Raw genomic sequence first — 25251 nt, 5'->3', positions numbered from 1 at the left:
ATTCACGATGAAACACAGAAATTGCATCCTTATTTAATACAAAAGGCACAATGCCGTCTAAAGTACAAGAGGACTGACACTCTAACTCTCTATGAATTGAACCTCTCCTGTCAGTCCAACTTTAGATTCCGATGCTTCACTTCAGGCTTACTGTATACCTTGGACCTTCTTATTGACGATGAAACACAGAAATTTCATCCAAATTTAATACAAAAGGCACAATGCCGACTTAAGTACAAGACGACTGACACTCTAACTCTCTACGATTTAAACCTCTCCTATGAGTCCAGTTTTAGATTCCGATGCTTCACTTCAGATTTACTGTATCCCTTGGACCATCTTATTGACGATGAAACACAGAAAATGATTCCGAATTTAATACAAAAGGCACAATGAAGACTTAAGTACAAGAGGACCGACACTCTAACTCTCTATGATTAGATCCTCTCCTGTGAGTCCAATTTTATTTTCCGATGCTTCACTTCAGGTTTACTGTATCCCTTTGACCTTCTTATTGACGATGAAACACAGAAATTGCATCCGAATTTAATACAAAAGTCACAATGCCGACTTAAGTACAAGAGGACTGACACCCTAACTTTCTATGATTTAAACCTCTTCTGTGAGTCCAGATTTAGATTCCGATGCTTCACTTCAGGTTAGCCTTATCCATTGGTCCTTCTTATTCACGATGAAACACAGAAATTGCATCCTAATTTAATTCAAAAGGCACAATGCCGACTAAAGTACAAGAGGACTGACACTTTAACTTTCTATGATATGGACCTGTCCTGTGAGTCCAGTCTTGGATTCCGATGCTTCACTTCAGGTTTACTGTATCCCTTGAACCTTACTATTGACAATGAAACACAGAAATTGCATCCGAATTTAATACAAAATGCACAATGCCGACTTAAGAACAAGAGGACTGACACTCTAACGCTCTATGAATTGAACCTCTCCATTCAGTCCAACTTTAGATTCCGATGCTTCACTTCAGGTTTTCTGTATACCTTGGACCTTCTTATTGACGATGAAACACAGAAATTGCATCCGAATTTAATACAAAAGCCACAATGCCGACTGAAGTACAAGAGGACTGACACTCTAACTCTCTACGATTTGAACCTCTCCTGTGAGTTCAGGTTAAGATTCCGATGCTTCACTTCAGTTTTACTGTATCCCTTGGACCATCTTATTGACGATGAAACACAGAAAATGCATTGGAATTTTTTACAAAAGGCACAATGAAGACTTAAGTACAAGAGGATTTGAACCTCTCCTGTGAGTCCAGTTTTGGATTCCGATGCTTCACTTCAGGTTTACCTTATCCATTGGACCTTCTTATTGACAATGAAGCACAGAAATTGCATCCGAATTTAATACAAAAGGCACAATGCCGAATTAAGGACAAGAGGACTGACACTCTAACAATCTTTGATTTGAACCTCTCCTGTGAGTCCAATTTTATTTTCCGATGCTTCACTTCAGGTTTACTGTATCCCTTTGACCTTCTTACTGACGATGAAACACAGAAATTGCATCCGATTTTAATACAAAAGACATAATGCCGACTTAAGTACAAGAGGACTGACACTCTAATTTTCTATGATTTGAACCTCTCCTGTGAGTCCAGTTTTAGATTCCGATGCTACACTTCAGGTTTACTGTATCCAGTGGACCTTGTTACTGACGATGTAACACATAAATTGCATCCGAATTTAATACAAAAGGCACAATGCCGACATAAGTACAAGAGGAATGACACTCTAACTTTCTATTATATGAACATGTCCTGTGAGTCCAGTTTTAGATTTCGATGCTTCACTTCAGGTTTACTGTATCCCTTGGACCTTCTTATTGACAATGAAACACAGAAATTGCATCCGAATTTAATACAAAAGGCACAATGCCGACGTAAGTACAAGAGGACTGTCACTCTAACTCGCTATGGTTTGAACCTCTCCTGTGAGTCCAGCTTTAGATTCCGATGCTTCACTTCAGGTTTACTGTATCCCTTGGACCTTCTTATTGACGATGAAACACGGAAATTGCATCCGAATTTAATACAAAAGGCACAATGCCGACTTAAGTACATGAAAACTGACACTCTAACTCTCTATGATTTGAACCTCTCCTGTGAGTCCAGTTTTAGATTCCAATGATTCACTTCAGGTACTGTATCCCTTTGACCTTCTTATTGACGATGAAACACAGAAATTGCATCCGAATGTAATACAAAAGGCACACTGCCGACTTAAGTACAACAGGACTGACACTCTAACTCTCTATGATTTGAACCTCTCCTGTGAGTCCAGTTTTACATTCCGATGCTTCACTTCAGGTTTGCTGTATCCCTTGGACCTCCTTATTGACGATGAAACGCAGAAATTGCATCCGAATTTAATACAAAAGGCACTATGCCGACTTAAGTACAAAGGACTGACACTTTAACTCTCTATGATTTAAACCTCTCCTGTGAGACAAGTTTAGATTCCAATGCTTCACTTCAGGTTTACTGTATCCCTTGGACCTTCTTCTTGACGATGAAACACAGAAACTGCATCCGAATTTAATACAAAAGGCTCAATGCGGACTTAAGTACTAGAGGAATGACACTCTAACTTTCTATGATATGAACATGTCCTGTGAGTCCAGTTTTAGATTCCGATGCTTCACTTCAGGTTTACTGTATCCCTTGGACCTTCTTATTGACGATGAAACACGGAAATTGCATCCGAATTTAATACAAAAGGCACAATGCCGACTTAAGTACATGAGAACTGACACTCTAACTCTCTATGATTTGAACCTCTCCTGTGAGTCCAGTTTTAGATTCCAATGATTCACTTCAGGTATACTGTATCCCTTTGACCTTCTTATTGACGATGAAACACAGAAATTGCATCCGAATTTAATACAAAAGGCACAATGCCCACTTAAGTTCAAGAGGACTGACACTCTAACTCTCTATGATTTGAACCTCTCCTTTGAGTCCTGTTTTAGATTCCGATGCTTCACGTCAGGTGTACTGTATCCCTTGGACCTTCTTATTGATGATGAAACACGGAAATTGCATCCGAATTTAATACAAAAGGCACAATGCCGACTTAAGTACATGAGAACTGACACTCTAACTCACTATGATTTGAACCTCTCCTGTGAGTCCAGGTTTAGATTCCAATGATTCACTTCAGGTAAACTGTATTCCTTCGACATTCATATTGACGATGAAACACAGAAATTGAATCCGAATTTAATACAAAATTCACACTGCCGACTTAAGTACAAGAGGCCTGACACTCCAACTTTCTTTGATTTGAACCTCTTCTGTGAGTCCAGTTTTAGATTCCGATGCTTCACTTCAGGTTTGCCTTATCCCTTGGACCGTCTTATTGACTATGAAACACAGAAATTCCATCCGAATTTAATACAAAAGGGACAATGCCCACTTAAGTTCAAGAGGACTGACACTCTAACTCTCTATGATTTGAACCTCTCCTTTGAGTCCTGTTTTAGATTCCGATGCATCACTTCAGGTGTACTGTATCCCTTGGACCTTCTTGTTGATGTTGAAACACAGAAATTGCATCCCAATTTAATACAAAAGACACAATGCCGACTTAAGTACAAAACGACTGACACTGTAACTCTCAATGATTTGAAACTCTCCTGTGAGTCCAGTTTTAGATTCCGATGCTTCACTTCAGGTTTACAGTATCCCTTGGACCTTCTTATTGACGATGAAACACAGAAATTGCATCCGAATTTAATACAAAAGGCACAATGCCGACTTAAGTACAAGAGGACTGACACTCTAAGTCTCTATGATCTGAACCTCTCCTGTGAGTCCAGTTTTAGATTGCAATGCTTCACTTCAGGTTTACTGTATCCCTTGGACCTCCTTAATGACTATGAAACACAGAAATTGCATCCGAATTTAATACAAAATGCACAATGCCGACTTAAGTACAAAAGGTCTGACACTCTAACACTCTCTGATTTGAACCTGTCTTGTGAGTCCAGTTTTAGATTCCAATGCTTCATTTCAGGTTTACTGTATCCCTTGGACCTTCTTATTGACTATGAAACACAGAAATTGCATCCGAATTTAATACAAAAGCACAATGCCGACTTAAGTACAAAAGAACTGACACTCTAACACTCTCTGATTTGAACCTCTCTTGTGAGTCCAGTTATAGATTCCGATGCTTCACTTCAGGTTTACTGTATCCCTTGGAACTTCTTATTGACGATGAAACACAGAAATTGCATCCGAATTTAATACAAAAGGCATAATGCCGACTTAAGTACAAGAGGACTGGCACCCTAACATTCTATGATTTAAACCTCTTCTGTGAGTCCAGCTTTAGATTCCGATGCTTCACTTCAGGGTAGCCTTATCCATTAGACCTTCTTATTCACGATGAAACACAGAAATTGCATCCTAATTTAATACAAATGACACAATGCCGACTAAAGTACAAGAGCACTGACACTCTAACATTCTTTGATTTGAACTTCTCCTGTGACTCCAGTTTTGTTTTCCGATGCTTCACTTCAGGTTTACTGTATCCCTTTGACCTTCTTATTGACGATGAAACACAGTAATTGCAACCGAATTTAATACAAAAGGCACAATGCCGACTAAAGTACAAGAGGACTGACACTTTAACTTTCTATTTTTTTAACCTGTCCTGTGCCTCCAGTTTTAGATTCCGATGCTACACTTCAGGTTTACTGTATCCTGTGGACCTTGTTATTGACGATGAAACACATAAATTGCATCCGAATTTAATACAAAAGGCACAATGCCGACTTAAGTACAAGAGGAATAACACACTAACTTTCTATGATATGAACCTGTCCTGTGAGTCCAGTTTTAGATTCCGATGCATCACTTCAGGTTTACTGTATCCCTTGAACCTTATTATTGACAATCAAACACAGAAATTGCATCCGAATTTAATACAAAATGCACAATGCCGACTTAAGAACAAGAGGACTGACATTCTAACTCTCTATGAATTGAACCTCTCCTGTCAGTCCATCTTTAGATTCCGATGCTTCACTTCAGGTTTACTGTATACCTTGGACCTTCTTATTGACGATGAAACACAGAAATTGCATCCGAATTTAATACAAAAGGCACAATGCCGACTTAATTACAAGACGACTCATACTGTAACTTTCTACGATTTGAACCTCTCCTGTGAGTCCAGTTTTAGATTCCGATGCTTCACTTCAGGTTTACTGTATCCCTTGGACCATCTTATTGACGATGAAACACAGAAAATGCATCCGAATTTAATACAAAAGGCACAATGAAGACTTAAGTACAAGAGGACCGACAATCTAACTCTCTATGATTAGAACCTCTCCTGTGAGTCCAATTTTATTTTCCGATGCTTCACTTCAGGTTTACTGTATCCCTTGGACCTTCTTATTGACAATGAAACACAGAAATTGCATCCGAATTTAATACAAAAGGCACAATGCCGACGTAAGTACAAGAGGACTGACGCTCTAACTCGCTATGATTTGAACCTCTCCTGTGAGTCCAGCTATAGATTCCGATGCTTCACTTCAGGTTTACTGTATCCCTTGGACCTTCTTATTGACGATGAAACAGGGAAATTGCATCCGAATTTAATACAAAATGCACAATGCCGACTTAAGTACATGAGAACAGACCCTCTAACTTTCTATGATTTGAACCTCTCCTGTGAGTCCAGTTTTAGATTCCAATGATTCACTTCTGGTATACTGTATCCCTTTGACCTTCTTATTGACGATGAAACACAGAAATTGCATCCGAATTTAATACAAAAGGCACACTGCCGACTTAAGTACAAGAGGCCTGACACTCCAACTTTCTTTGATTTGAACCTCTTCTGTGTGTCCAGTTTTAGATTCCGATGCTTCACTTCAGGTTTGCCTTATCCCTTGGACCGTCTTATTGACGATAAAACACAGAAATTGCATCCGAATTTAATACAAAAGGCACAATGCCCACTTAAGTTCAAGAGGACTGACACTCTAACTCTCTATGATTTGAACCTCTCCTTTGAGTCCTGTTCTAGATTCCGATGCTTCACTTCAGGTGTACTGTATCCCTTGGACCTTCTTATTGATGATGAAACACAGAAATTGCATCCAAATTTAATACAAAAGACACAATGCCGACTTAAGTACAAATGGACTGACACTCTAACTCTCAATGATTTGAAACCCTCCTGTGAGTCCAGTTTTAGATTCCGATGCTTCACTTCAGGTTTACTGTATCACTTGGACCTTCTTATTGACGATGAAACACAGAAATTGCATCCGAATTTAATACAAAAGGCACAATGCCGACTTAAGTACAAGAGGACTGACACTCTAAGTCTCTATGATCTGAACCTATCCTGTGAGTCCAGTTTTAGATTCCAATGCTTCACTTCAGGTTTACTGTATCTCTTGGACCTTCTTATTGACTATGAAACACAGAAATTGCATCCGAATTTAATACAAATGGCACAATGCCGACTTAAATACAAAATGACTGACACTCTAACACTCTCTGATTTGAACCTGTCTTGTGAGTCCAGTTTTAGATTCCAATGCTTCATTTCAGGTTTACTGTATCCCTTGGACCTTCTTATTGACTATGAAACACAGAAATTGCATCCGAATTTAATACAATAGCACAATGCCGACTTAAGTACAAAAGGACTGACACTCTAACACTCGCTGATTTGACCCTCTCTTGTGAGTCCAGTTATAGATTCCGATGCTTCACTTCAGGTTTACTGTATCCCTTGGAACTTCTTATTGACGATGAAACACAGAAATTGCATCCGAATTTAATACAAAAGGCACAATGCTGACGTAAGTACAAGAGGACTGGCACCCTAACTTTCTATGTTTTAAACCTCTTCTGTGAGTCCAGCTTTAGATTCCGATGCTTCACTTCAGGGTAGCCTTATCCATTAGACCTTCTTATTCACGATGAAACACAGAAATTGCATCCTAATTTAATACAAATGACACAATGCCGACTAAAGTACAAGAGCACTGACACTCTAACATTCTTTGATTTGAACTTCTCCTGTGACTCCAGTTTTGTTTTCCGATGCTTCACTTCAGGTTTACTGTATCCCTTTGACCTTCTTATTGACGATGAAACACAGTAATTGCAACCGAATTTAATACAAAAGGCACAATGCCGACTAAAGTACAAGAGGACTGACACTTTAACTTTCTATTTTTTTAACCTGTCCTGTGCCTCCAGTTTTAGATTCCGATGCTACACTTCAGGTTTACTGTATCCTGTGGACCTTGTTATTGACGATGAAACACATAAATTGCATCCGAATTTAATACAAAAGGCACAATGCCGACTTAAGTACAAGAGGAATAACACACTAACTTTCTATGATATGAACCTGTCCTGTGAGTCCAGTTTTAGATTCCGATGCATCACTTCAGGTTTACTGTATCCCTTGAACCTTATTATTGACAATCAAACACAGAAATTGCATCCGAATTTAATACAAAATGCACAATGCCGACTTAAGAACAAGAGGACTGACATTCTAACTCTCTATGAATTGAACCTCTCCTGTCAGTCCAACTTTAGATTCCGATGCTTCACTTCAGGTTTACTGTATACCTTGGACCATCTTATTGACGATGAAACACAGAAATTGCATCCGAATTTAATACAAAAGGCACAATGCCGACTTAATTACAAGACGACTCATACTGTAACTTTCTACGATTTGAACCTCTCCTGTGAGTCCAGTTTTAGATTCCGATGCTTCACTTCAGGTTTACTGTATCCCTTGGACCATCTTATTGACGATGAAACACAGAAAATGCATCCGAATTTAATACAAAAGGCACAATGAAGACTTAAGTACAAGAGGACCGACAATCTAACTCTCTATGATTAGAACCTCTCCTGTGAGTCCAATTTTATTTTCCGATGCTTCACTTCAGGTTTACTGTATCCCTTGGACCTTCTTATTGACAATGAAACACAGAAATTGCATCCGAATTTAATACAAAAGGCACAATGCCGACGTAAGTACAAGAGGACTGACGCTCTAACTCGCTATGATTTGAACCTCTCCTGTGAGTCCAGCTATAGATTCCGATGCTTCACTTCAGGTTTACTGTATCCCTTGGACCTTCTTATTGACGATGAAACAGGGAAATTGCATCCGAATTTAATACAAAATGCACAATGCCGACTTAAGTACATGAGAACAGACCCTCTAACTTTCTATGATTTGAACCTCTCCTGTGAGTCCAGTTTTAGATTCCAATGATTCACTTCTGGTATACTGTATCCCTTTGACCTTCTTATTGACGATGAAACACAGAAATTGCATCCGAATTTAATACAAAAGGCACACTGCCGACTTAAGTACAAGAGGCCTGACACTCCAACTTTCTTTGATTTGAACCTCTTCTGTGTGTCCAGTTTTAGATTCCGATGCTTCACTTCAGGTTTGCCTTATCCCTTGGACCGTCTTATTGACGATAAAACACAGAAATTGCATCCGAATTTAATACAAAAGGCACAATGCCCACTTAAGTTCAAGAGGACTGACACTCTAACTCTCTATGATTTGAACCTCTCCTTTGAGTCCTGTTCTAGATTCCGATGCTTCACTTCAGGTGTACTGTATCCCTTGGATCTTCTTATTGATGATGAAACACAGAAATTGCATCCAAATTTAATACAAAAGACACAATGCCGACTTAAGTACAAATGGACTGACACTCTAACTCTCAATGATTTGAAACCCTCCTGTGAGTCCAGTTTTAGATTCCGATGCTTCACTTCAGGTTTACTGTATCACTTGGACCTTCTTATTGACGATGAAACACAGAAATTGCATCCGAATTTAATACAAATGGCACAATGCCGACTAAAGTACAAGAGGACTGACACTCTAACTTTCTATGATTTGAACCTGTCCTGTGAGTCCAGTTTTAGATTCCGATGCTACACTTCAGGTTTACTGTATCCTGTGGACCTTGTTATTGACGATGAAACACATAAATTCCATCCGAATTTAATACAAAAGTCACAATGCCGACTTAAGTACAAGAGGAATAACACTCTAACTTTCTATGACATGAACCTGTCCTGTGAGTCCAGTTTTAGATTCCGATGCATCACTTCAGGTTTAGTGTATCCCTTGAACCTTATTATTGACAATGAAACACAGAAATTGCATCCGAATTTAATACAAAATGCACAATGCCGACTTAAGAAGAAGATGACTGACACTCTAACTCTCTATGAATTGAACCTCTCCTGTCAGTCCAACTTTATATTCCGATGCTTCACTTCAGGTTTACTGTATCCCTTGGACCATCTTATTGACGTTGAAACACAGAAAATGCATCCGAATTTAATACAAATGTCACAATGAAGACTTAAGTACAAGAGGACCGACACTCTAACACTCTATGATTAGAACCTCTCCTGTGAGTCCAGTTTTGGATTCCGATGCTTCACTTCAGGTTTACCTTATCCATTGGACCTTCTTATTGACAATGAAACACAGAAATTGCATCCGAATTTAATACAAAATGCACAATGCCGACTTAAGGACAAGAGGACTGACACTCTAACAATCTTTGATTTGACCCTCTCCTGAGAGTCCAATTTTATTTTCCGATGCTTCACTTCAGGTTTACTGTATCCCTTTGACCTTCTTATTGACGATGAAACACAGAAATTGCATCCGAATTTAATACAAAAGGCACAATGCTGACTTAAGTACAAGAGGACCGACACTCTAACTCTCTACGATTTGAAACTCTCCTGTGAGTCCAGTTTTAGATTCCGATGCTTCACTTCAGGTTTACTGTATCCCTTGGACCTTCTTATTGACAATGAAACACAGAAACTGCATCCAAATTTAATACAAAAGGCACAATGCCGACTTAAGTACAAGAGGACTGACACTCTAATTCTCTACGATTTGAACCTCTCCTGTGAGTCCAGTTTAAATTCCGATGCTTCACTTCAGGTTTACTCTATCCCTTGGACCTTCTTATTGACGATGAAACACAGAAATTGAATCCGAATTTAATACAAATGCACATTGCCGACTTAAGTACATGAGGACTGACACTCTAACTCTCTATGATTTGAATCGCTCCTGTGAGTCTAGCTTTAGATTCCGATGCTTCACTTCAGGTTTACTGTATCCCTTGGACCTTCTTATTGACGATGAAACACAGAAATTGCATCCGAATTTAATACAAAAAGCACATTGCCGACTTAAGTACATGAGGACTGACACTCTAACTCTCTATGATTTGAACCTCTCCTGAGAGTTCAGTATTAGATTCCGATGCTTCACTTCAGGTCTACTGTATCCCTTGGACCTTCTTATCGACGATGAAACACAGAAATTGCATCCGAATTTAAAACAAAAGGCACAATGCCGACTTAAGTACAAAAGGGCTGACACTCTAACACTCTATAATTTGGAACGCTGCTGTGAGTCCAGTTTTAGATTCCGATGCTTCACTTCAGGTTTACTGTATCCCTTGGACCTTCTTATTGACGACGAAACACAGAAATTGCATCTCAATTTAATACAAAAGGTACAATGCTGACTTAAGTACGAGAGGACTGACACTCTAACTTTCTATGATTTGTACCTCTTCTGTGAGTCCAGTTTTAGATTCCGATGCTTCACTTCAGGTTCAGCTTATCCATTGGACCTTCTTATTGACGATGAAACACAGAAATTGCATACGAATTTAATACAAAACGCACAATGCCGACTTAAGTACAAGAGGACTGACACTCTAACTCTCTATGATTTGAACCTCTCCTGTGAGTCCAGTTTTAGATTCCGATGCTTCACTTCAGGTTTACTGTATCCATTGGACCTTCTTATTGACGATGAAACACAGAAATTGCATCCGAATTTAATACAAAAGGCACAATGCCGACTTAAGTACAAGGGAACTGACACCCTAACTTTCTATGATTTGAACCTCTACCGTGAGTCCAGTTTTAGATTCCGATGCTTCACTTCAGGTTTACTGTATCCATTGGACCTTCTTATTGACGATGAAACACAGAAATTGCGTCCGAATGTAATACAAAATAACAATGCCGACTTAAGTACAAGAGGACTGACACTCTAACTTTCTATGATTTGAACCTCTTCTTTGAGTCCAGTTTTAGATTCCAATGCTTCACTACAGGTTAACCTTGTCCCTTGGAAATTCTTATTGACGATGAAACACAGAAATTGCATCCGGATTTAATACAAAAGTCACAATGCCGACTTAAGTACAAGAGGACTAAAACTCTAACTTTCTATGATTTGAACATCTCCTGTGAGACCAGTATTAGATACCGGTGCTTCACTTCACGTTTACTGTATCCCTTGGACCTTCTTATTGACGATGAAACACAGAAATTGCTTCCGAATTTAATACACACCGCACAATGCCGACTTAAGTACAAGAGGACTGACACTCTAACCCTCTATGTTTTGAACCTCTCCTGTGAGTCCAGTTTTAGATTTCGATGCTTCACTTCAGTGTACTGTATCCCTTGGACCTTCTTATTGACGATGAAACACAGAAATTGCATCCGAATTTAATACAAAACGCACAATGCCGACTTAAGTACAAGAGGACTGACACTCTAACTCTCTATGATTTGAACATCTCCTGTGAGTCCAGTTTTAGATTCCAATGCTTCACTTCAGGTTTACTGTATCCCTTGGACCTTCTTATTGACGATGAAACACAGAAACTGCATCCGAATTTAATACAAAACGCACAATACCGACTTAAGTACAAGAGGACTGACACTCTAACATTCTATGATTTGAAACTCTCCTGTGAGTCCAGTTTTATTTTCCGATGCTTCACTTCAGGTTTACTGTATCCCTTTGACCTTCTTATTGACGATGAAACACAGAAACTGCATCCGAATTTAATACAAAAGGCACAATGCCGACTTAAGTACAAGAGGACTGACACTCTAACTTTCTATGATTTGTACATCTTCTGTGAGTCCAGTTTTAGATTCCGATGCTTCACTTCAGGTTCACCTTATCCATTGGACCTTCTTATTGACGATGAAACACAGAAATTGCTTCCGAATTTAATACAAAACGCACAATGCCGACTTAAGAACAAGAGGACTGACACTCTAACATTCTTTGATTTGAACCTCTCCTGAGAGTCCAGTTTTATTTTCCGATGCTTCACTTCAGGTTTACCTTATCCCTTTGACCTTCTTATTGACGATGAAACACAGAAATTGCATCCGAATTTAATACAAAAGGCACAATGCCGACTTAAGTACAAGAGGAATGACACACTAACTTTCTATGATATGAACCTGTCCTGTGAGTCCAGTTTTAGATTCTGATGCTTCACTTCAGGTTTACTGTATCCCTTTGACCTTCTTATTGACGATGAAACACAGAAATTGCATCCGAATTTGATACAAAAGGCACAATGCCGACTTAAGTACAAGAGGACTGACACTCTAACTCTCTATGATTTTAACCTCTCCTGTGAGTCCAGTTTTAGATTCCGATGCTTCACTTCAGGTTTACTGTATCCCTTTGACCTTCTTATTGACGATGAAACACAGAAATTGCATCCGAATTTATTACAAAAGGCACATTGCGGACTTAAGTACAAGAGGACTGACACTCTAACTTTCTATGATTTGAACCTCTTTTGTGAGTCCAGTTTTAGATTCCGATGCTTCACTTCAGGTTTACCTTATCCCTTGGACCGTCTTATTGACGATGAAACACCAAAATTGCATCCGAATTTAATACAAAAGGCATAATGTCGACTTAAGTACAAGAGGACTGACACTCTAACTCTCTATGATTTGAACCTCTCCTGTGAGTCCAGTTTTACATTCCTTTGCTTCACTTCAGGTTTACTGTATCCCTTGGACCTCCTTATTGACGATGAAACACAAAAATTGCATCCGAATTTAATACAAAACGCACAATGCCGACTTAAGTACAAGAGGACTGACACTCTAACTCTCTGTGCTTTGAACTTCTCCTGTGAGTCCAGTTTTAGATTCCGATGCTTCACTTCAGGTTTACTGTATCCCTTGGACCTTCTTATTGACGATGAAACACAAAAATTGCATCCGAATTTAATACAATACGCACAATGCCGACTTAAGTACAAGAGGACTGACACTCTAACTTTCTATGATTTGAACCTCTTCATTGAGTCCAGTTTTAGATTCCGATGCTTCACTACAGGTTAACCTTATCCCTTGGACTTTCTTATTGACGATGAAACACAGAAATTGCATCCAGATTTAATAAAAAAGTCACAATGCCGACTTAAGTACAAGAGGACTAAAACTCTAACTTTCTATGATTTGAACCTCTCCTGTGAGACCAGTTTTAGATACCGGTGCTTCACTTCAGGTTTACTGTATCCCTTGGACCTTCTTATTGTCGATGAAACACAGAAATTGTTTCCGAATTTAATACAAATGGCACAATGCCGACATAAGTACATGAGGACTGACACTCTAACCCTCTATGATTTGAACCTCTCCTGTGAGTCCAGTTTTAGATTCCAATGCTTCACTTCAGGTTTACTGTATCCCTTGGACCTTCTTATTGACGATGAAACACAGAAATTGCATCCGAATTTAATACAAAACGCACAATGCCGACTTAAGTACAAGAGGACTGACACTCTAACTCCTTATGATTTGAACCTCTCCTGTGAGTCCAGTTTTAGATTCCGATGCTTCACTTCAGGTTCACCTTATCCATTGGACCTTCTTATTGACGATGAAACACAGAAATTGCTTCTGAATTTAATACAAAACGCACAATGCCGACTTAAGAACAAGAGGACTGACACTCTAACATTCTTTGATTTGAACCTCTCCTGTGAGTCCAGTTTTATTTTCCGATGCTTCACTTCAGGTTTACTGTATCCCTTTGACCTTCTTATTGACGATGAAACACAGAAATTGCATCCGAATTTAATGCAAAAGGCACAATGCCGACTTAAGTACAAGAGGAATGACACACTAACTATCTATGATATGAACCTGTCCTGTGAGTCCAGTTTTAGATTCCGATACTTCACTTCAGGTTTACTGTATCCCTTTGACCTTCTTATTGACGATGAAACACAGAAATTGCATCCGAATTTGATACAAAAGGCACAATGCCGACTTAAGTACAAGAGGACTGACACTCTAACTCTCTATGATTTTAACCTCTCCTGTGAGTCCAGTTTTAGATTCCGATGCTTCACTTCAGGTTTACTGTATCCCTTTGACCTTCTTATTGACGATGAAACACAGAAATTGCATCCGAATTTATTACAAAAGGCACACTGCAGACTTAAGTACAAGAGGACTGACACTCTAACTTTCTATGATTTGAACCTCTTTTGTGAGTCCAGTTTTAGATTCCGATGCTTCACTTCAGGTTTACCTTATCCCTTGGACCGTCTTATTGACGATGAAACACAAAAATTGCATCCGAATTTAATACAAAAGGCACAATGTCGACTTAAGTACAAGAGGACTGACACTCTAACTCTCTATGATTTGAACCTCTCCTGTGAGTCCCGTTTTACATTCCTTTGCTTCACTTCAGGTTTACTGTATCCCTTGGACCTCCTTATTGACGATGAAACACAAAAATTGCATTCGAATTTAATACAAAACGCACAATGCCGACTTAAGTACAAGAGGACTGACACTCTAACTCTCTATGATTTGAACTCCTCCTGTGAGTCCAGTTTTAGATTCCGATGCTTCACTTCAGGTTTACTGTATCCCTTGGACCTTCTTATTGACGATGAAACTCAGAAATTGCATCCGAATTTAATACAAAAGGCACAATGCCGACTTAAGTATAAGAGGAATGACACACTTACTTTCTATGATATGAACCTGTCCTGTGAGTCCAGTTTTAGATTCCGATGCTTCACTTCAGGTTTACTGTATCCCTTTGACCTTCTTATCGACGATGAAACACAGAAATTGCATCCGAATTTGATACAAAAGGCACAATGCCGACTTAAGTACAAGAGGACTGACACTCTAACTCTCTATGATTTTAACCTCTCCAGTGAGTCCAGTTTTAGATTCCGATGCTTCACTTCAGGTTCACTGTATCCCTTTGACCTTCTTATTGACGATGAAACACAGAAATTGCATCCGAATTTAATACAAAAGGCACACTGCGGACTTAAGTACAAGAGGACTGACACTCTAACTTTCTATGATTTGAACCTCTTTTGTGAGTCCAGTTTTGGATTCCGATGCTTCACTTCAGGTTTACCTTATCCCTTGGACCGTCTTATTGACGATGAAACACAAAAATTGCATCCGAATTTAATACAAAAGGCACAATGTCGACTTAAGTACAAGAGGACTGACACTCCTACTCTCAATGATTTGAACCTCTCCTGTGAGTCCAGTTTTACACTCTAACACCCTCTGATTTGAACATCTCTTTTGAGTGCAGTTTTAGATTCCGATGCTTCACTTCAGGCTTACTGTATCCCTTGGACCTTCTTAATGAAGATGACACACAGAAATTGCATCCGAATTTAATACAAAAGGCACAATGCCGACTTAAGTACAAGGGGACTGACACCCTAACTTTCTATGATTTGAACCTCTCCCTTGAGTCCAGTTTTAGACTCCGGTGCTTCTCTTCAGGTTTACTGTATCCCTTGGACCTTGTTATTGACAATGAAACACAGAAATTGCATCCGAATTTAATACAAAAGGAACAATGCCGACTTAAGTACAAGAGGACTGACACTCTAACTTTCTAAGATTTGAACCTCTTCATTGAGTCCAGTTTTAGATTCCGATGCTTCACTACAGGTTAACCTTATCCCTTGGACTTTCTTATTGACGATGAAACACAGAAATTGCATCCGGATTTAATACAAAACGCACAATGCCGACTTAAGTACAAGGAGACTGACACTCTAACCCTCTATGTTTTGAACCTCTCCTGTGAGTCCAGTTTTAGATTTCGATGCTTCACTTCATTTTTACTGTATCCCTTGGACCTTCTTATTGACGATGAAACACAGAAATTGCATCCGAATTTAATACAAAACGCACAATGCCGACTTAAGTACAAGAGGACTGACACTCTAACTCCTTATGATTTGAACCTCTCCTGTGAGTCCAGTTTTAGATTCCAATGCTTCACTTCAGGTTTACTGTATCCCTTGGACCTTCTTATTGACGATGAAACACAGAAACTGCATCCGAATTTAATACAAAACGCACAATGCCGACTTAAGTACAAGAGGACTGACACTCTAACACTCTATGATTTGAAACTCTCCTGTGTGTCCAGTTTTAGATTCCGATGCTTCACTTTAAGTTTACTGTATCCCTTGGACCTTCTTATTGACGGCGAAACACAGAAATTGCATCTGAATTTAATACAAAAGGCACAATGCCGACTTAAGTACAAGAGGACTGACACTCTAACTTTCTATGATTTGTACATCTTCTGTGAGTCCAGTTTTAGATTCCGATGCTTCACTTCAGGTTCACCTTATCCATTGGACCTTCTTATTGACGATGAAACACAGAAATTGCTTCAGAATTTAATACAAAACGCACAATGCCGACTTAAGAACAAGAGGACTGACACTCTAACATTCTTTGATTTGAACCTCTCCTGTGAGTCCAGTTTTATTTTCCGCTGCTTCACTTCAGGTTAACTGTATCCCTTTGACCTTCTTATTGACGATGAAACACAGAAATTGCATCCGAAATTAATACAAAAGGCACAATGCCGACTTATGTATAAGAGGAATGACACACTAACTTTCTATGATATGAACCTGTCCTGTGAGTCCAGTTTTAGATTCCGATGCTTCACTTCAGGTTTACTGTATCCCTTTGACCTTCTTATTGACGATGAAACACAGAAATTGCATCCGAATTTGATACAAAAGGCACAATGCCGACTTAAGTACAAGAGGACTGACACTCTAACTCTCTATGATTTTAACCTCTCCAGTGAGTCCAGTTTTAGATTCCGATGCTTCACTTCAGGTTTACTGTATCCCTTTGACCTTCTTATTGACGATGAAACACAGAAATTGCATCCGAATTTAATACAAAAGGCACACTGCGGACTTAAGTACAAGAGGGCTGACAATCTAACTTTCTATGATTTGAACCTCTTTTGTGAGTCCAGTTTTAGATTCCGATGCTTCACTTCAGGTTTACCTTATCCCTTGGACCGTCTTATTGACGATGAAACACAAAAATTGCATCCGAATTTAATACAAAAGGCACAATGTCGACTTAAGTACAAGAGGACTGACACTCTTAATCTCTATGATTTGAACCTCTCCTGTGAGTCCAGTTTTACATTCCTTTGCTTCACTTCAGGTTTACTGTATCCCTTGGACCTCCTTATTGCCGATGAAACACAGAAATTGCATCCGAATTTAATACAAAACGCACAATGCCGACTTAAGTACAAGAGGACTGACACTCTAACTCTCTATGGTTTGAACCTCTCCTGTGAGTCCAGTTTTAGATTCCGATGCTTCACTTCAGGTTTACTGTATCCCTTGGACCTTCTTATTGACGATGAAACTCAGAAATTGCATCCGAATTTAATGCAAAAGGCACAATGCCGACTCAAGTACAAAAGGACTGACACTCTAACACTCTCTGATTTGAACATCTCTTTTGAGTCCAGTTTTGGATTCCGATGCTTCACTTCAGGCTTAGTGTATCCCTTGGACCTTCTTAATGAAGATGACACACAGAAATTGCATCCGAATTTAATACAAAAGGCACAATGCCGACCTAAGTACAAGAGGACTGACACCCTAACTTTCTATGATTTGAACCTCTCCCGTGAGTCCAGTTTTAGACTCCGGTGCTTCACTTCAGGTTTACTGTATCCCTTGGACCTTCTTATTGACAATGAAACACAGAAATTGCATCCGAATTTAATACAAAAGGAACAATGCCGACTTAAGTACAAGAGGACTGACACTCTAACTTTCTATGATTTGAACCTCTTCATTGAGTCCAGTTTTAGATTCCGATGCTTCACTACAGGTTAACCTTATCCCTTGGACTTTCTTATTGACGATGAAACACAGAAATTGCATCCGGATTTAATACAAAAGTCACAATGCCGACTTAAGTACAAGAGGACTAAAACTCTAACTTTCTATGATTTGAACCTCTCCTGTGAGACCAGTTTTAGATACCGGTGCTTCACTTCAGGTTTACTGTATCCCTTGGACCTTCTTATTGACGATGAAACACAGAAATTGCTTCCGAATTTAATACAAACGGCACAATGCCGACTTAAGTACAACAGGACTGACACTCTAACCCTCTATGTTTTGAACCTCTCCTGTGAGTCCAGTTTTAGATTCCGATGCTTCACTTCATTTTTATTGTATCCCTTCGACCTTCTTATTGACGATGAAACACAGAAATTGCATCCGAATTTAATACAAAACGCACAATGCCGACTGAAGTACAAGAGGACTGACACTCTAACTCTCTATGATTTGAACCTCTCCTGTGAGTCCAGTTTTAGATTCCAATGCTTCACTTCAGGTTTACTGTATCCCTTGGACCCTCTTATTGACGATGAAACACAGAAACTGCATCCGAATTTAATACAAGACGCACAATGCCGACTTAAGAACAAGAGGACTGACACTCTAACACTCTATGATTTGAAACTCTCCTGTGTGTCCAGTTTTAGATTCCAATGCTTCACTTTAAGTTTACGGTATCCCTTGGACCTTCTTATTGACGGCGAAACACAGAAATAGCATCTGAATTTAATACAAAAGGCACAATGCCGACTTAAGTACAAGAGGACTGACACTCTAACTTTCTATGATTTGTACCTCTTCTGTGAGTCCAGTTTTAGATTCCGATGCTTCACTTCAGGTTCACCTTATCCATTGGCCCTTCTTATTGACGATGAAACACAGAAATTGCTTCCGAATTTAATACAAATGCATAATGCCGACTAAAGAACAAGAGGACTGACACTCTAACATTCTTTGATTTGAACCTCTCCTGTGAGTCCAGTTCTATTTTCCGATGCTTCACTTCAGGTTTACTGTATCCCTTTGACCGTGTTATTGACGATGAAACACAGAAATTGCATCCGAATTTAATACAAAAGGCACAATGCCGACTTAAGTACAAGAGGACTGACACTCTAACTCTCTATGATTTGACCCTCTCCTGTGAGTCCTGTTTTAGATTCCGATGCTTCACTTCAGGTTTACTGTATCCCTTTGACCTTCTTATTGACGATGAAACACAGAAATTGCATCCGAATTTAATACAAAAGGCACACTGCGGACTTAAGTACAAGAGGACTAACACTCTAACTTTCTATGATTTGAACCTCTTTTGTGAATCCAGTTTTAGATTCCGATGCTTCACTACAGGTTTACCTTATCCCTTGGACCGTCTTATTGACGATGAAACACAAAAATTGCATGCGAATTTAATACAAAAGGCACAATGTCGACTTAAGTACAAAAGGACTGACACTCTAATTCTCTATGATTTGAACCTCTCCTGTCAGTCCAGTTATACATTCCTTTGCTTCACTTCAGGTTTAGTGTATCCCTTGGACCTCCTTAATGACGATGAAACACAGAAATTGCATCCGAATTTAATATGAAACGCACAAGCCGACTTAAGTACAAGAGGACAGACACTCTAACTCTCTATGATTTGAAACTCCCATGTGAGTCCAGTTTTAGATTCCGATGCTTCACTTCAGGTTTACTGTATCCCTTGGAACTTCTAATGGACGATGAAACTCAGAAATTGCATCCGAAATTAATGCAAAAGGCACAATGCCGACTCAAGTACAAAAGGACTGACACTCTAACACTCTCTGATTTGAACATCTCTTTTGAGTCCAGTTTTAGATTCCGATGCTTCACTACAGGTTAACATTATCCCTTGGACCTTGTTATTGACGATGAAACACAGAAATTGCATCCGAATTTAATACAAAACGCACAATGCCGACTTAAGTACAAAAGGACTGACACTCTAACTCTCTATGATTTGAAACTCTCGTGTAAGTCCAGTTTTAGATTCCGATGCTTCACTTCAGGTTTACTGTATCCCTTGTACCTTCTTATTGACGATGGAACACAGAAATTGCATCCGAATTTAATACAAAACGCACAATGCTGACTTAAGAACAAGAGGACTGACACTCTAACATTCTTTGATTTGAAACTCTCCTGTGAGTCCAGTTTTATTTTCCGATGCTTCACTTCAGGTTTACTGTATCCCTTGGACCCTCTTATTGACGATGAAACACAGAAACTGCATCCGAATTTAATACAAAAGGCACTTTGCCGAATTAAGTACAAAAGGACTGACACTCTAACACCCTATGATTTGAAACTCTCCTGTGTGTCCAGTTTTAGATTCCGATGTTTCACTTCAGGTTTACTGTATCCCTTGGACCTTCTTATTGACGACGAAACACAGAAATTGCATCTGAATTTAATACAAAAGGCACAATGCCGACTTAAGTACAAGAGGACTGACACTCTAACTTTCTATGATTTGTACCTCTTATGTGAGTCCAGTTTTAGATTCCGATGCTTCACTTCAGGTTCACCTTATCCATTGGACCTTCTTATTGACGATGAAACACAGAAATTGCATCCGAATTTAATACAAAACGCACAATGCCGACTTAAGGAAAAGAATACTGACACTCTAACATTCTTTGATTTGAACCTCTCCTTTGAGTCCAGTTTTATTTTCCGATCCTTCACTTCAGGTTTACTGTATCCCGTTGACCTTCTTATTGACGATGAAACACAGAAATTGCATCCGAATTTAATACAAATGGCACAATGCCGACTTAAGTACAGGAGGACTGACACTCTAATTTTCTATGATTTGAACCTCTCCTGTGAGTCCAGTTTTAGATTCCGATGCTACACTTCAGGTTTACTGTATCCTGTGGACTATGTTATTGTCGATGAATCACAAAAATTGCATCCGAATTTAATACAAAACGCACAATGCCGACTTAAGGAAAAGAATACTGACACTCTAACTTTCTATGATATGAACCTGTCCTGTGAGTCCAGTTTTAGATTCCGATGCTTCACTTCAGGTTTACTGTATCCCTTGGACCTTCTTATGGCAATTAAACACAGAAATCGCATCCGAATTTAATACAAAAGGCACAGTGCCGACTTAAGTGCAAGAGGACTGACACTCTAATTCTCTAAGATTTGAACCACTCCTGTGAGTCCAGCTTTAGATTCCGATGCTTCACTTCAGGTTTAGTGTATCCCTTGGACCTTCTTATTGACAATGAAACACAGAAATTGCATCCGAATTTAATACAAAAGGTACAATGCCGACATAAGTAGAAGAGGACTGACACTCTAACTCTTTATGATTTGAACCTCTCCTGTGAGTCCAGTTTTAGATTCCGATGCTTCACTTCACGTTTACTGTATCCCTTTGACCTTCTTATTGACGATGAAACAGAGAAATTGCTTCGGAATTTAATACAAAACGCACAATGCCGACTTAAGAACAAGAGGACTGACACTCTAACATTCTTTGATTTGAAACTCTCCTGTGAGTCCAGTTTTATTTTCCGATGCTTCACTTCAGGTTTACTGTATCCCTTTGACCTTCTTATTGACGATGAAACACAGAAATTGCATCCGAATTTAATACAAAAGGCACAATGCCGACTTAAGTACAAGAGGAATGACATACTAACTTTCTATGATATGAACCTGTCCTGTGAGTCCAGTTTTAGATTCCGATGCTTCACTTCAGGTTTACTGTATCCCTTTGACCTTCTTATTGACGATGAAACACAGAAATTGCATCCGAATTTAATACAAAAGGCACAATGCCGACTTAAGTACAAGAGGACTGACACTCTAACTCTCTATGATTTGAACCTCTGCTGTGAGTCCAGTATTACATTCCTTTGCTTCACTTCAGGTTTACTGTATCCCTTGGACCTCCTTATTGACGATGAAACACAGAAATTGCATTCGAAATTAATACAAAACGCACAATGCCGACTTAAGTACAAGAGGACTGACACACTAACTCTCTATGATTTGAACCACTCCTGTGAGTCCAGTTTTAGGTTCCGATGCTTCACTTCAGGTTTACTGTATCCCTTGGACCTTCTTATTGACGATGAAACTCAGAAATTGCATCCGAATTTAATGCAAAAGGCACAATGCCGACTCATGTACAAAAGGACTGACACTCTAACACTCTCTGATTTGAACATCTCTATTGAGTCCAGTTTTAGATTCCGTTGCTTCACTTCAGGCTTACTGTATCCCTTGGACCTTCTTATTGAAGATGACACACAGAAATTGCATCCGAATTTAATACAAAAGGCACAATGCCGACTTAAGTACAAGAGGACTGACACCCTAACTTTCTATGATTTGAACCTCTCCCGTGAGTCCAGTTTTAGACTCCGGTGCTTCACTTCAGGTTTACTGTATCCCTTGGACTTTCTTATTGACGATGAAACACAGAAATTGCATCCGGATTTAATACAAAAGCCACAATGCCGACTTAAGTACAAGAGGACTAAAACTCTATCTTTCTATGATTTGAACCTCTCCTGTGAGACCAGTTTTAGATACCGGTGCTTCACTTCAGGTTTACTGTATCCCTTGGACCTTCTTATTGACGATGAAACACAGAAATTGCTTCCGAATTTAATACAAAAGGCACAATGCCGACTTAAGTACAAGAGGACTGACACTCTAACCCTCTATGTTTTGAACCTCTCCTGTGAGTCCAGTTTTAGATTCCGATGCCTCACTTCATTTTTACTGTATGCCTTGGACCTTCTTATTGACGATGAAACACAGAAATTGCATCCGAATTTAATACAAAACGCACAATGCCGACTTAAGTACAAGAGGACTGACACTCTAACTCTCTATGATTTGAACCTCTCCTGTGAGTCCAGTTTTAGATTCCGATGCTTCACTTCAGGTTTACTGTATCCCTTTGACCTTCTTATTGACGATGAAACCCAGAAATTGCATCCGAATTTAATACAAAAGGTACAATGCCGACTTAAGTACAGAGGACTGACACACTAACTCTCTACGATTTGAACCTCTCCTGTGAGTCTAGTTATAGATTCCGATTCTTCACTTCAGTTTCACTGTATCCCTTTGACCTTCTTAATGACGATGAAACACAGAAATTGCATCCGAATTTATTACAAAAGGCACACTGCGGACTTAAGTACAAGAGGACTGACACTCTATCTTTCTATGGTTTGAACCTCTTTTGAGAGTTCAGTTGTAGATTCCTATGCTTCACTTCAGGTTTACCTTATCCCTTAGACCGTCATATGGACGATAAAACACAGAAATTGCATCCGAATTTAATACAAAACGCACAATGCCGACTTAAGTACAAAAGGACTGACACTCTAACACTCTATGATTTGAAACTCTCCTGTGTGTCCAGTTTTAGATTCCGATGCTTCAGTTCAGGTTTACTGTATTCCTTGGACCTTCTTATTGACGACGAAACACAGAAATTGCATCTGAATTTAATACAAAACGCACAATGCCGACTTAAGTACAAGAGGACTGACACTCTAACTTTCTATGATTTGTACCTTTCTGTGAGTCCAGTTTTAGATTCCGATGCCTCACTTCAGGTTCACCTTATCCATTGGACCTTCTTATTGACGATGAAACACAGAAATTGCATCCGAATTTAATACAAAACGCACAATGCCGACTTAAAAACAAGAGGACTGACAATCTAACATTCTTTGATTTGAACCTCTCCTGTGAGTCCAGTTTTATTTTCCGATGCTTCACTTCAGGTTTACTGTATCCCTTTGACCTTCTTATTGACGATGAAACACAGAAATTGCATCCGAATTTAATACAAATGGCACAATGCCGACTTAAGTACAAGAGGACTGACACTCTAATTTTCTATGATTTGAACCTGTCCTGTGAGTCCAGTTTTAGATTCCGATGCTACACTTCAGGTTCACTGTATCCTGTGGACCTTGTTATGGACGATGAAACACATAAATTGCATCCGAATTTAATACTAAAGGCACAATGCCTACTTAAGTATAAGAGGAATGACACTCTAACTTTCTATGATATGAACCTCTCCTGTGAGTCCAGTTTTAGATTCCGATGCTTCACTTCAGGTGTACTGTATCCCTTGGACCTTCTTATTGACAATTAAACACTGTAATTGCATCCGAATTTAATACAAAAAGCACAGTGCCGACATAAGTACTAGAGGACTGACACTCTAATTCTCTATGATTTGAACCTCTCCTGTGAGTCCAGCTTTAGATTCCGGTGCTTCACTTCAGGTTTACTGTATCCCTTGGACCTTCTTATTGACGATGAAACACAGAAATTGCATCCGAATTTAATACAAAAGGCACAATGCCGACTTAAGTACAAGCGGAATGACACACTAACTTTCTATGATATGAACCTGTCCTGTGAGTCCAGTTTTAGATTCCGATGCTTCACTTCAGGTTTACTGTATCCCTTTGACGTTCTTAATGACGATGAAACACAGAAATTGCATCCGAATTTAATACAAAAGGCACAATGCCGACTTAAGTACAAGACTACTGACACTCTAACTCTCTATGATTTGAACCTCTCCTGTGAGTCCAGTTTTAGATTCCGATGCCTCACTTCATTTTTACTGTATGCCTTGGACCTTCTTATTGACGATGAAACACAGAAATTGCATCCGAATTTAATACAAAAGGCACACTGCGGACTTAAGTACAAGAGGACTGACACTCTAACTTTCCATGATTAGAACCTCTTTTGTGAGTCCAGTTTTAGATTCCGATGCTTCACTTCAGGTTTACCTTATCCCTTGGACCGTCTTATTGACGATAAAACACAAAAATTGCATCCGAATTTAATACAAAAGGCACAAGTCGACTTAAGTACAAGAGGACTGACACTCTAACTCTCTATGATTTGAACCTCTCCTGTGAGTCCAGTTTTACATTCCTTTGCTTCACTTCAGGTTTACTGTATCCCTTGGACCTCCTTATTGACGATGAAACACAGAAATTGCATCCGAATTTAATACAATACGCACAATGCCGACTTAAGTACAAGAGGACTGACACTCTAACTCTCTATGATTTGAACCTC

Source organism: Schistocerca serialis, chromosome 9 (genome assembly GCF_023864345.2).
Source record: "Schistocerca serialis cubense isolate TAMUIC-IGC-003099 chromosome 9, iqSchSeri2.2, whole genome shotgun sequence".
Classification (NCBI taxonomy): domain Eukaryota; kingdom Metazoa; phylum Arthropoda; class Insecta; order Orthoptera; family Acrididae; genus Schistocerca; species Schistocerca serialis.
This window is presented reverse-complemented; position numbering follows the sequence as displayed.